This window comes from Gekko japonicus, unplaced genomic scaffold (assembly GCF_001447785.1).
Source record: "Gekko japonicus isolate JY-2015 unplaced genomic scaffold, Gekko_japonicus_V1.1 scaffold835, whole genome shotgun sequence".
NCBI lineage: Eukaryota > Metazoa > Chordata > Lepidosauria > Squamata > Gekkonidae > Gekko > Gekko japonicus.
The window spans coordinates 308,579-323,236 of record NW_015175997.1 but is presented as its reverse complement, the minus strand read 5'-3'; the positions used below and the strand labels follow the sequence as shown (position 1 = coordinate 323,236).

The window sequence follows — 14,658 nt, the reverse complement described above, 5'->3', positions numbered from 1 at the left end:
TTATTGCAGCTCTAATTCTTTGTGTTTTGTTTTAATAAGATTGATCCTTTGAATTAAAAGACATACATGGCTGCCAGTGCCATCCATTGATTACTTATTCTGAAGCAATCTAAGTGAAACCAATGGAACTGCTCTGGGTGCACTGCAGCCATTGTCCTCAAAGACCTAAGGCAGGGGTGTCAAACATGTGGCCCGGGGGCAGATCAGGCCCCCACAGGGCTTCTATCAGGCCCACAGTTGAACTGGCTGTCGTCTTCTTCATCTTTGGTGTACTTTGGTGTAGTGGTTAAGTACACGGACTCTAATCTGGGAGAACTGGGTTTGATTCTCCACTCCTCCACTTGTACCTGCTGGATGACCTTGGGCAAGCCATAGTTCTGGCACAGCTGTTCTTGAAAAAGAGCAGTTTCTGTCAGAGCTCTCTCAGCCCCAACTACCTCACAGGGTGTCTGTTGTGGGGAGGGGAAGGGAAAGGAGTTTGTAAGCCGCTCTGAGACTCCTTTGGGTAGTGAAGGGCAGGGTATCAGTCCAATCTCTTCTTCTTCTGCTGCTGCTGCTGCTGCTGCTGCTGCGTCATCGTAGGTTTGCAGCTCACAGATACACACCTGAACAGCATACTCAAAATTGCAACAGCACAGACATTTTGATGCAATAATTCAGAGCAAGAGGTGTCAGTTCTCAGACACTGTTAAATAAACAAAATGTTGCAAGAGTGCTAATGTTTTAAGCATGTTTTTATTTTAAGTAAAAAAAACACTTTATGTTTGTGTCCTTTATAAAGTTTATATCTCCACTACCTGGCATTACATTTTATGACACACATGGCCTGGCCCAACAAGGTCTCATTTTTGTCAGATCCAGCCCTCATAACAAATGAGTTTGACACCTGTTATTCGCTAAAAGCAAGCTGCCCAAAAATGTAAACATTTTTATTGTATCCTGCTCATAATCCCTAAGGTACTAATTATTTCACAGCCTTGAGAAGACTACTACTAAAGGGAATGCTTTAGTTGTGTTAAATAGTGGGTTCCATGGATGAACAGACCACAAGTCTAGTGATCAGCTCTACTTTATTAGTGATTTCAGCAAGAACAAGACTAAACTCCCGGGCCACAGCCCTGTTTAAATAGTATGCAATTGCCACACCCAAACACACCCCACTCCCAACATAACATTACTTCTTGATTGGTTACTACCAGAGTTCTGGTGGGCTATTGTTCTTGGTCTCCATACTCAGCCAGTCTCAGGTAGAACAGTCCTGGAATGTTTCAGTCCCAATACATAACATCTCTCCCACCCCCCAAATTCCAAAGCACCTTAACAGAAATAGTCTTCAGGGTACACTGGTTTGCGTCGTTCCCTCTGAGAACACCAGGGGATGGAGACGATGCCAGAGCTGGGCTTGGTGAGGCAGGAATCGCTCTGGAGTCCTGCGAGGCAGGAACAGAGTCTGGAAGGTCTATAGTGGCCTGTGCAGGCCTTTCCTCTTCCTGGCAATCCGGCTGCATGCTGCTGTGGGGAGGGTCGCTCTCGATCAGCAGTGGTGGTGGCGATGGTTCCAGGGCTCAATCCTCCTCCTTGGTGGAGGACAATTCAGGCTCCTCAGGCAGCAGGTGGTGGCACAGCTGATATATGTGCCTGCATAGAAGCTGGCCCCTGTCCATCGATGTCCGGTGTCCGGTGACTTGCGTAACCCTTGCCAGGATCCACACGGGGCTACTGGAATAGTTCTACGTGAAGACAGGGTCACCCAGACAGAACCCACGAGTGGCCTCCTGGCTCACTGGAGTTTGGCACAACTCAGGGGCTCGGTCCGGATGCAGATGGTTCAGCCGTGTCGTGAAGAGGTGGCCCATTAAGAGTTCCGTGGGGTTGTGGCTGGTGGACACACTCAGGATCACTTGATGGCCGAACAAGAAGACAGCAAGCTGGCGGTCCCAGTCCCCGTGGGTGAGCCGTTATAGCACATCCTTGGGAGTCTGCACCATCCTCTCAGCTTGTCCACTGGTAGCCGGGTAGAAAGGAGTGGACCACACATGCCTGATGAGGTTCTAGTCCAAGAACTCCTGGAACTCTCCCAAGGTGAAGGTGGTGCCGTTATCGGTCACAACCATGTCTGGTAGACCATGGGTGCTAAAAATCTGTCTCAGGGCCCAGGATGAAGTAGATGCAACTGGCATGACTTCCAGCCACTTGGTATAGGAGTCCACCAGGAGTAAGAGCAGGTGCCCCTGGAACAGGCTGGCAAAGTCCAAATGCACCCATGCCCACGATGTGTGGATGGACTCCCACTGGTGAACGGGAGCCCTCGGAGGTTCGGGGCACGTCTCCTGACAGGCCTGGCAATGCTGTACCCAGGCCTCGATTTCACTGGCCATTCCTGGCCATCATACGTAGCTCCTGGCCAGCGCTTTCATCCTCACAATTCCCAGGTGGGTCTCGTGCAGGGCTACCAAAACCCGTTTACACAGCGGTGTGGTAATCACTACCCGGCTACCCCATAGGAAGCACCCCTTGTAAGCTGATAGCTCATCCCTGTGGGACACAAACACTGTGAATTCCGGGGCCACCCGACCAGTGGGCCATCCACTCCCCACCCAGTCCAAAACACGGGAGAGGATGCGATCCCTGGTGGTGTGGTGGGAGATGTCTGCTGCATGCAGAGGGCGGTCCAGCAGGTCCTCCATCATCAGGATTTGGTGCGTGGGGGCCGGGTCGACGGAGCTGAGTGGGAGGCAGCTAAGAGCATCCCCGTGTCCCATAGACTTCCCTGGCCAGTGTTGCAAGACGTATTGGTACCCCCTCAGAAATATGGACCAGTGCAGGACCCTGAGCGACAGCATCTGTGGCATCTGGTGGTAGGAGGCGAGGAGACTGAGCAGGGGCTTGTGGTCAGTTGCGATGGTGAATACAGATAATCGTGGAACTTCTTCACTCCCGCCACAATCGCAAGGGCCTCTTTGTTGATCTGGGAGTAGTTCTGCTCGGCTGACAACAGGGTCCTTGAGTAGTAGGCCACTGGTACCTCTCTCCAGTCTGGCAGGCGATGGCCCAGGACTACATCAATGCCATAGGAAGAAGTGTCACATGCCAAGATGACTGGCAGCATCTCATCGAAATGGGCGAGGACATCGTGTGAGGTGAGTAGCTCCTTTACGGCCTAGAAAGTGGTGGACTTCCACTGGCCCCACACCCACGGGGCCTTCTTGTTGAGCAGGCGGTGGAGTGGCTCCACAAGTGCGGCTTTATGGGGCAGAAAGGAGTGGTAAAAGTTCAGAAGTCCCAAGAAGGCCTACAGCTTGGCCTTGGAAGTGGGAGTGGGTGTGTTCGCTATGGCACGAACTTTGTCAGGGGCTGGATGGATGTCATCAGCATCCACGGAGAATCCCAGGAACTCTACATGGGGGACCCCCAGGAGGCATTTCTCTTGCTTCACCTTCAGCCCAGCAGTTGAATTGCTGCAGCACGATATGTAGGCAGGTGGCAAAGTCCTCTTCCGTGGGGGCGGCGATCAATACATCATTGGAAAATGGCTGGACCCCAGGGATGCCTTTCAAAAGAGAGTCCATTAAGTTCTGAAAGATTCCCGGGACCACGCTCACTCCAAACTGCAACCGCTTGATTCTGAAAGCACCCAGTGTGTGATGATGGTCTGTGCCTCAGCTGTTGGCTCGTCCACTGGGAGCTGCTGGTATGCTTGGGCCAAGTCCAATTTCCTGAAGACCTTGGCCCCCGCCAAAGTCGCTAGGACATGGCTGACTACAGGCACTGGGTAAGCGTGGTCCTTCAGCGCCTTGTTGATTGTACATTTGTAGCCAGCGCAGATGCGGACGTCCCCATTTGGCTTAATTGGGGTTACGATGGGGGTCTCCCAGGTGGCATGGGGAACCGGCTCTAAAACTCCTTGCACCACCAAGCAGTCCAGCTGCACATCAATTTTGGGCTTGAGTGCGAGCAGAACTCTCTGGGCCTTGAGGTGGATGGGCCACACATCGGGGGTAAATTGGAGCGATACAGGAGGACCTGTGTATTGGCCAAGGGTCCCATTGAAGACAGCAGGGAACTCTACACACACATTACTGAAGTCTGAGGGCTGCATGTACTGCACCCCCGTTACTCTGAACCCCAGGGGCACAAACCGGGACAGTCCAAGCAAGCTGGTGAGCCATCCCTCAACCACCAAGAAGTCCAAAATTCCCTCAAACTGTCTGTATTTCACGTGGAATTTGCCCCACCCCTTAATGACCACCTCGTCTGTAATATCCTGGGTTCGAGATGCATATAGTGATCAGCTCACAGTTTATTAGTGATTTCAGCAAGTAGAAAGAAGACTGAGAATCCCTGACCGAAGCCAGGTATTTATGTATGCAAAAGATTACACCCCAAACACACACACACTCCCACGATAGGCTATTTACACTACATTGTTATTCCTTTGGTTTACTCTAAGATCCCTGTCTCCCTACTGGTCCATTCTAGGATCCTAGTCAGCTATTGTTATGGATCCTCAAGCTGTGTCCGGATTCAGCATCAGCCGAAGTATGGTCTAGGCTCAATACATTACATCATCCTTTTGAAAGTCCTGGAGAGTGAAACCAGCAGGTCGAAGGCAGGGACCCCCCCTGTGGACAGAGCCTCTGGAGAGTCTCTTCTGAGATGATGGAGATGGAGGACCCCGTGTCCAGTTCCATCTTGCAAGGTACCTCCTCTATAAGCACAGTCACTTTAATTTTATCAGGGGCGTCCTGGGGCAAATTCAATACCTGATGTTGGTGGGCGGCGGTGGTGTGCAGATCTGCTGATTCCTGGTATGTGGCCGTGCATCTCCAGGCTCCCTTGGAGCAGCAGACGTGGGCGATGTGGCCTGTCTTGCTGCAGGTCCTGCAGGTAGCATCTCAGAAACAGCAGGAGTGACGCTCGTGGGCTTCTCTGCATCTGGCGCAGGGTGTCGATGTGACGGTCTTCACTGGACGAGCGGCGGCGGCAGAAGGTCGCGAGTGGGGTCGAGTGGGGCGGCGAATCTGATGGGTCTCTTTTTCATCTGACGCCTCAGAAGCCGAGGGGATGGAGGCCTGGTGTGCAGCGAGGTCTGGCGGTCTCGCTGAGATTTCTTGAAGGTGCTGGCCTTGTGTAGTGCCTTTGCTAGTGTGAGGTCCTCATGGCCGATCAGCTTTCGGCATAGTTTCTTCTCTCAGATGCCCATCATGAACCGGTCGAGGAGGGCATCGTTGAGACTTGGGAACTCGCATGTGAGGGCCAGTCGGCAAAGATCCGCCATGAAGTTGGCGGCCATCTTGTTGGACTTTTGCTGGCACATGTAGAAGTCCATGTGGCGTGCCATCTTCGTGGGCTGAGGTGCAAAATGGCTGGTGAGCGCTGCAATGAGGGCATCATAAGTGGCTACCTCGAACGTGGTGGGCGCGGTGAGGCCCTGGACTAGCCTCAAGGTTGCGATTCCACAGGAACTGAGCAGGAGAGCCTCCTTCTTCTCTTCTCCCTCGATGTCCTGGAACAGTATGAAGTTTTGTTACACTTTACTTTATCAGATATTAATCTGAATTTGCTTTGCCCTTGAAAACCCAATGTGCAAAATATTTGCTTTCCCAAAAACGTACAGCTTTCAGTCAACTTGAAGGTAAGTCTAACTTTGTTCAATGATACTTTTCCAAATAAGTGTACATAGAATATGAGCTTCAGTTATAACAGAAACCAGAGGGAGAACAACTACTTGGAATCTCACAGAGGACAGCATAAAGAGCAATGAGCTTTAAAAGATATTAGGAGATAATGATACTAGATATACACTAGAAAACATATTCTAATTAGCTCAGGGCCAGACATCAGTTAAGAGCACACACTTCAGATGCTGAGAATCTCAGTTTTATTCCCTGGCACTTCCATTTAAAGGATCTTGGGAATCAGGTTTAAGAAAGACCACTGCCTGAAGCTCTAGAAAATCACTGCCCAACACAGGAAATAGTGAGCCAAATAGGTAAGGTGCAAAGAAGTTTCAGCCAAAGAACAAACTGACCAAGGAAGCTATAGAAGCTCCTTCATTAGATAACCAGGTGTCTTGTGGTGCTCTAAAGGCCAGCAAATGTTTATTCCAGCATAAGCTTCTGTTAGGGTTGCCAGGTCTGGGTTGGAAAATACCTGGAGACTTTGGGGGTGGATCCAGGAAAGGGTGGGGTTTGGGGAGGGGAGGGGCCTCAGCATGGTACAAGGCCATAGAGTCCACCCTTCAAAGCAGCCATTTTCTCCAGGGGAGCTGATCTCTGTCAGCTGGAGATCAGTTGTAAAAGCGGGAGATCCCCAGGCCCCACCTGGAGGCTGGCAACCCTACCTGTTTCATCCCCATAGGCCCAGGCATCCTAACTACAGGCCATATAAAGGAAGATCTTGTTAAAATAATCCTGGTCCATTTGTGACTTCTAGTAGAACTTGACCCTGCAGTCTGTATTACAAAGCCCGTGTTCTTTTTCATTGATACAAGTTGTCATTCTCTGATTCTTTGTAACAAGATATTATGATTTGAATACAATCCTTTCTATTCAGCATAGTTACACCTATTTAGTTTCTAAACCTGCTGCATACCATAGCTTAATTTATAGTAGAGTTTAAGAGAGTTGAAATGCATACAATAAGGACGGAACATTATTTTACTGAGTTCTCAAATTCTGTTCATGTTCTTGATAGGTGTGTATATAGCATGAGTTTACCACATGTGGTATTGAACTAAAGCTGATGTATCTTACAGCAGACTGGCAGTGACTATAATTAAAACCTCAGGGAATCAATGTAGACACTGCTGGCTGTTAAGTTTGAGCAATTCAGACTGCATCATTTTGAAAGGGGGGAAATACTCCAGCTAATATTAACACAGTACAAAAATGTCAAAGATAGGAATTCATGAGGGGGCCATTGTGGTTGCTACTTGTTGGGCCAAGTTAATTCAATTTCCTACCTTGAGAAGACATTCCATATTTATAACTTGACTGGTAAAATCTCTAGGGAAGAAATAACTGAGCTTTGCTAGTTTTCTTCAGATGCTAAGTGAATTATGTCTACACACACTAGGGCTGCCAGCCTTCAAGTTGGGCCCTGGGGGTCTCCCGCTTTTACAACTGATCTCCAGCTGACAGAGATCAGCTCCCCTGGAAAAAATGGCTGCTTTGAAGGGTGGACACTATGGCCTTGTACCATGCTGAGGGCCCCCCCCTCCCCAAACCCCACCCTTTCCTGGATCCACCCCCAAAGTCTCCAGGTATTTTCCAACCCAGACCTGGCAACCCTAGCAACAGGCCAGTGTGGTCTTGTTCCTTGATCAGCAGATGTTTTCCCATAGAGATTAACAAATAATGTTTATTCTGCAAATCACGTTACACTTAAAAGCTCAAATATAGTTGTTGATTTAAAAGTTTACAATCATAGTTCACTTCTGCTCTCCGCTTGTGGATAGTGCCTTCCTGACACACTGAGCTGAATCCAGATTAAATTACTTATGATGAATGGTATAGTCCTTTGCCGATTTAGATGGGAACAAAGCTGAATGGATTTCTGAGAAATATGCATAAAACTGGGCCTGGCCATAAGTCCCACTGAAAAACTGAGTTTCAGTGAGTCTTACAGCACAATTATATGCATTTTTACTCAGAAGAAGGCCTCACTGTGCTCAGTTGGGTTTACTCCCAGGTAACTGTGCACAGGCTTGCACTGTTAACCACAGCTCATTAATCCCAGATTATCACTGCTAGCATCCAGCAATTCAACTACAACAATAAGAAGTTAACATTCTGGAGACACGGCCCCAGTTGTGCAACTAGAACAAAGCATGCAAATTAACCGTGTATATATATATATATATGGATAATATATTCCTATAATGAAACAGAATTATATGAGCAAGCATGCTTCTTACATTACTGCTCAGTCCCAAGAAGAAGCCTTAAGAAGCAAAGAACAGTGCCTGAATGGGGAACCACTTGAGAACCTAAGTGTACAGGATTAAGCCCCTCAAGCCAGTCCAGGGGTGAGGGGTAATCCTATACTTTTACAGTACATTAAACAACCCAAGAGGTAGGCTATACCCTTTCAGGTTTTCAGAACAATATGCCACCAGAACCTCTTTTCACTAGTCCCTGCCTTTCCTAAGGGAGAGATTCCAAACCCTTAGTTAGCATCTGGGATTTAACACAATAGCAACTCACTCAGAGATGCACACTCTTACCAAGGTAGCATATGTGGTCAGGGTTAGCCACCAGATTTAAACTTGGAACTCAGGTACAACATCAGAGACCATTTAGAAACAAGAATAATTTTTTTATTCAGTACAGAGCTTTACACAGACTACCAGAGTTTACCAAAATAACAACCCTAAAGCGATTTGTCTTAACTACACAGTAAAAGATACATATTTACCAAGTTCAGGAATATCCAACAGTCCAAGGGATTTTGAAGGCAAAATCCATCTTTGCTCAACCATGTGGTCCAATTCACAAAGCCAGTCCTTTGTCCCTCAAGGGCTGCATTTCAGGTGCAATAAAACAAGTAGAGACAGCAGGAGCAGAGAGCAAGCACACGGCAGCTCTCTCATTGGGATCAAACAATTATAGTCCAATTCCAGTCACGATCAGCCGTCGCCATGCAGCCAATCATGAGTGGACATAGGTGTGTCCAATTGTTGGTTGCCATAGCTGCAACACAGTTTGGAGACTTCACCTGTAGTCAGGTGACCCAGCTTCTAGCTACTTCATTTAGTACGTGACTTGTCGCATATGGGGCTAGAAAGTGTAGCCATGAGGTCTGGCGTTTGGCATGGAAGTGTGAAAGAATGTGGGTTTATGGCATGGCTATTGAGGCCATTCGGCTTCAACAGGAAACAAGACACAGCATGTTATCAGAAAGACATCACAGGAGAAGGCATGGATTTTTAGAAATCAATATTTCTATACACTAAGTAAGAACATAAGAGAAGCCAATGTTGGAGCAGCCCAATGGCCCATCCAGTCCAACACTCTGTCACACAGCGGCCAAAAATACCAGGTGCCATCAGGAGGTCCACCAGTGGGGCCAGAACACTAGAAGCTCTTCCAATGTTGCCCCCCGCCAAGCACCAAGAATACAGAGCATCACTTGCCCCGGAGTCCCTATCTTTACCTTGTGGCTAATAGCCACAGATGGAACTCTGCTCCATATGCTTATCTAATTCCCTCTTGAAGCCATCCATGCTTGTAGCTGCCACCACCTCCTGTGGCAGTGAATTCCATGTGTTAATCACTCTTTGGGTGAAGAAGTACTTCCTTTTATCTGTTCTAACCTGACTGATCAGCAATTTCATTGAGTGCCCACGAGTTCTTGTATTGTGAGAAAGGGAGAAAAGTAATTCTTTCTCATCCTGCTCTATCCCATGCATAATCTTATAAACCTCAATCATGTCACCCCCCCCAGCCATCGTTTCTCCAAGCTAAAGAGCCCCAAGCATTTTAACCTCTCTTCACAAGGAAAGTGTTCCAACCCTTTTATCATTCGAGTTGCCCTTTTCTGCACGTTTAGTTAGGAAATTAAAAAAGTATTGTTGTTTAAGAAAGCAGCAAGGTTATTCTTAAAGTATTTCAAGGGTTCTAAGAGGCACTTTTTGGGGTTTCCCAGGAAGTATGAATTAGGTTAGTAAGGAGAAGCCTGGGAAGAGCTCACTTGGAGTTTACAGCTACTTTGGTCTGAGTGCTGATACTCCAGCAATGGCAAGTGGAAGCTTGTTTGAGGATCAGTGAAGCTAGCTGGGATCTGAAGTACTCCTTAAGCTAACAGTGAATAACTCGAAGCAAAATGTAGACGATTGGAGAAGTTCAGCATTTAAATCTGTTTAAGGAAAACTGAACTGAATTATGTAATTCCTGGGGGTTGGTATTTTATTACTGATAATATTGTTTTTGGGTGGTTTATTCATTTTACTACCTGTTTATTGTTAATATAAATTATTTCAAATAAAATTATTTTTGGAATGTAAATGTGGTGTCCTTATAGTTTTCCCTAGAGTACACATGAGGTTTATATTCTTCCAAAAGGATTTGCACAGGAGTCTTTGTGTTTCAAGATTTGTTTTTACAATTTTGAGGTTTTTGATTCCCTACTTGGGGACAGGAAGGTATGTTGGCTTAGACTGGTTGGCTTAGACTGAGTCAACTGAAACTGAATCTGACGAAGATGGAGGTCCTGTGCCTGAGCCGGGGTGGTCTGAGGGTAGGGACCCCACTCCCAACCTTCGATGGGGCACAGTTGGTGCCAGCGTCGGAGGTTAGGAGTCTGGGAGTGCTCCTGGATGCCTCTTTAACAATGGAGGCCCAGGTAGCAGCCACAGCCAAGTCAGCCTTTTACCACCTTCGGCTGATCAGGCATTTGGTTCCCTTCCTCAATTGCAACAACTTGGCAACAGTGATCCATGTGATGGTCACCTCAAGATTAGACTACTGTAATGCTCTCTACATGGGGCTGCCCTTGCCCCAAATCTGGAAGCTGCATCTGGTGCAAAATGCTGCGGCCAGGATGTTGATGGGTCTCTCTATGTGGGAGCATATCCAGTCTGTGCTGAAAGCATTGCACTGGCTGCCAATAGCATACTGGATTCACTTCAACGTGCTGGTTTTGACCTTTAAAGCCCTTTATGGTCAGGGTCTGGCATACCTGAAGGACTGCCTTTTCCCATATGTTCCCCAGAGGGCACTGCGTTCAGGGGCCCAAAACTAGCTGGCCCTCCCAGGCCCCTAAGATGCTAGACTGGCGATAACCCAGTCCAGGGCCTTCTTGGTGGTGGCTCTGAACTGGTGGAATGAGCTCCCAGAGGAGATCAGGGCCCTGTGGGACCTTTTACAGTTCCGCAGGGCCTGTAAGATGGAGCTCTTCCACCAGGCTTTCGATTAAGAACATAAGAACATAAGAGACGCCAATGTTGGATCAGGCCAAAGGCCCATCCAGTCCAACACTCTGTGTCACACAGTGGCCAGAAATACCAGGTGCCATCAGGAGGTCCACCAGTGGGGCCAGGACATTGGAAGCCCTCCCACTGTTGACCCCCCCCAAGCACCAAGAAGACAGAGCATCACTTGCCCCAGAGCCCCTATCTATGCCTTGTGGCTAATAGCCACTGATGGCCCTCTGCTCCATATGCTTATCTAATTCCCTTTTGAAGCCGTCCATGCTTGTAGCCGCCACCACTTCCTGTGGCAGTGAATTCCATGTGTTAATCACTCTTTGGGTGAAGAAGTATTAGGAGTTGCCTTAAACACCAAGGAGTGACCCTGTGCCCTGGTTTTACCACCTTCAGTCCATATCACTGCATAAATTACTCAAATCAAATTGAGCCGGTTTTTAGAATACCACCAGGACTTATCACCAAAGTAGTGCTACGGTTGGATTTAGGAATCTCTGCTCTGCACTTTGTTTCCTGCACTTTTGAAAATGGATACTGATTGTTTATGGATGTTTTATGTATGTTTTTAATTATATTTATATATGCATTTTATTTAAGCTGCCTTGGCGGGAAGGGCGGGGTATAAATTGAAAAAACAAACAAACAAATAAATCAATCAAATGTGAAATCAGGGCTTCTGAGGCATGGATGGAAGTAGCGTGACAAAATTCCTGGGGCCCTATCACAATGAAGGCCTATGGAGCTGGAAGGGTCATGCAATTTGTTTTCACAGGGTGTCTAGGGTGGGTTTGGGTGGTATAAGGAGGCCCCATAAGGAATCTATCTGGTGGCTCTTGGCAGCCCTGTGTAAACTTCCTCTGTAATAAAAAGTACTTCAGCAAATAGCTAAGGCCATTTTAGGTGAGTAGCCATGTTATTCTGTAGCAGGGAAATAAAACAGGAGTCCCGAGGCCCCTTAAAGTTATCCTAGCATTTGAGAGTTAGAGCTCACTGAATCAGATACATGAAGAAGTACATCCATTAGGTTATGCTACCTTTTGTTAAACCTGGCTGAAGTAAAGTCAATTCAGACTTTGTATATGGTGGACTATATTTAGTAGATTCTTACCAAACAGCACAGTTCTAAGAATTTTTACTAAGAAGCAAGTCTCACAGAGCTTAATGGAATTGACTCCCTCAGAAGCAACTTCACCAATCCATTTGGTAAAACACAAAGTATGGGATACAGGCAAGTATATTTGATATTAAGAAGAAAATGGCATTGTTTACAATCTACTTAAGCATCTATCTTATTTCAGGTAAAAAAAGTGTCCTGGAAAGGTGGTATTTTCTTATAGATTTTACATTCATTAATGAAACAGAACTGACACTCTTCTATTGTTCATATCATTTTATTCTGTTCTATCAGTCCCATTTTATAGGCTTTGCCACATCTGATCCTTGATGTCGTTGCTTCAGTGTTTCAAAGATGCAAGATTTTAAAAATAAGTTTACTCTGATATGCTGTGAATTGTATACTTGTTGGAGAATTAATGTGAAGTAGTATCTGAGCAGGGCTTGGGAAGACTTGGGTACATCCCCACTTAGCCATGAAGTTAACTGTAACCCTGAGTCAAGCAATCTCTTGTGGAACCTACTTTACAGGATTGTTCTAAAACTGAGAGGAAAACTATATATCACCATACACACACATATATAACTCCTGAACTCCTTGGAAGAGGGAGAACATAAGAATTATAGTGTTTAAAATTACTGTTTAAAATGAACGTTTTGAGGTTTGCTTTTTTCTGTGTTTCTAGTTTGGCAAACTTAGTGATGTCCTGGTATAGACATGGCTTTGGAGCAGATGGTCTAATATAATGCAAAGAAGGTATCTTTTTCTGGCTGCTGCATAGGATTGCAGCCTGAAAAGACAGCATATGTACAGATGGGAGTAAGACCCACTTAGTTCAAGAGGACCTGGGCATGTCTACTCAAAAGCAAGACTGGGATTCTGTGTAACTGTAAATTGTGCATGCTGAAAGCCTAATGGTCGAAAGCATGAGGGTGGGGGGGACTTCCCAACAAAAAGTGTGCAATGTGGCATTCTACTAGCCCTCATGGATCTGAGAGTAAGAAAAATATATTCAGGATGTAACCTCCATATACCCAGGACATTGGCACCTTTCTGTTAGGAAATTGGATGTCTACCTACAAATAAAACCCAAGCCTGTTCCATGTATACTAAAGGTAATTGAAGGTTGGCAGAGATATAAACATCAATATCTCTGCATATGAATAATATGGAACTTGTTTAATAGATCCTAGTTAACCTGAAATTTGCATCCCCATTGTACCTGTGTTTAACCCCCCCCCCCCATAGCAGCTGGGGAGGGGTTTGTGTAGGGGAAATAGAGGTGGAAGGAAGTTACCCCCCCAGCTCTGCACACTCCATCCATACCAGTTCCCCTCCAGCTCCTTTAAAACATACATAATCTGCACCTTGTGGAAGGCACCAAAGGTCTTTAAAAGGTGACTGGGAGAATCGGGTTCTTTTACTCAGACAGATCCCGCTTTTAGAGGCTAGGGCCATTAAATGACTTCTTCCTACTGTCCTACACAAAGGAAGCAGCTGTGGAAACACGGCAAGCAGGGATCCCGCACCAAGGGGCCACGTGCGGCACCTCTGGCTTCTCTTCAGCCCACCCTCTCGGTTCTCTGCGCCTGGGACTCAGGCAACTGGTTGGCGTTGCGTGGGCAACGGAGCAGCAGAAAAGGTGACTCGGCTGTTCCAAGGGCGCAGTGCCAGCGGCCTCATCAAGGCAGATTCCTTCCAGCGCTTGTTCGTGCCCTGAATCCCGGAGAACGCCTTTCTGAATCACTTTTCCCTCTTTTCTTTGGCAAGGAAAGGGTTGAGTCCCTCGAATAGTATTTCCAAGCCTTGGCAACTGCCCCTGTGCCCTTTGTCCCGTCACGGGGAGCTATCCATATCCACCCACTCGACCCGCCGGGAAAGGGTGCCTGCTAACTTGCTGCTCTGCTCGCTTTGCCAAGTCTTTGCTCCCTAACAAAATAGTCGTGGTCAATGGTGAGTTGCTGGAAAAGTGCCGGGGGCCTAGGCTACGCTTGTTTTAAAAACACGCCGGTGCGCTTCCTTCTTGTTCCGAGATGTGGGAGGTAGGTCCCGCACTCTGTGCATGTGCAGAGGCGCGCCGCCTTTGGTCCCTTTCCAGGTCGGAATCTTGGCGTCGAAACTGGGTTCCCGAGCCGAGCCCTGGCTGTGGTTATGCTAACATCCCTCCCCCTTCGGTGTGGCCGGCTCAGCCTCCCCGCTACTGCTGGGCAGGGCTTCGCTTCATTCTCCGAGTGACAGCAGCGGGCTAATTGCATCAAAAGCTCCCTCCCTCCCTCTGCCTGGAGGGCGCAGGAGCCTTTGGCGCTCTTGCCTCCTGACTCTCTGTTCTCGGCGGGCCTTCTATGCCTGCCGTCGAGCAGCAGCCCCTCGGCACTCTCCAGGGGGGCTGCCAGGCCCGCCCACCAGTCGAGAGGCGGGGCAGGCCCCCAGTCTGGGCGCCCAGAAGCTTGGGATAGGGGGAGGGGGGAGAACGTGGTCTGAGCCGCCCCACCGGGGGGGGGGGGGAGGTGACGGATAGGGGCAGGGTGAGGCTGAGAGAGGGAGGCAGCCTGTTGCTTCGGCAGAGCTCCGGGACTCGCGAGCGGTAACTTGGAGAGGTAAGTTCCTTAGTAACCTT

At 47.9% G+C, this 14,658-nt stretch overlaps 1 protein-coding gene across 3 annotated transcripts in view; it reads left to right on the top strand.

Moving 5' to 3' along the window:
• The first annotated feature begins 14,542 nt into the window (after positions 1 to 14,542).
• PACSIN3 (protein kinase C and casein kinase substrate in neurons 3) overlaps positions 14,543 to 14,658 on the top strand; it is a 40,059-nt gene continuing 39,943 nt past the window's right edge. For all 3 annotated transcript variants that reach the window (XM_015426410.1, XM_015426413.1, XM_015426414.1), the window contains exon 1: positions 14,543 to 14,638. The gene's annotated coding sequence lies outside the window, so the exon portion shown is untranslated. The remainder of the gene's footprint in view (positions 14,639 to 14,658) is intronic.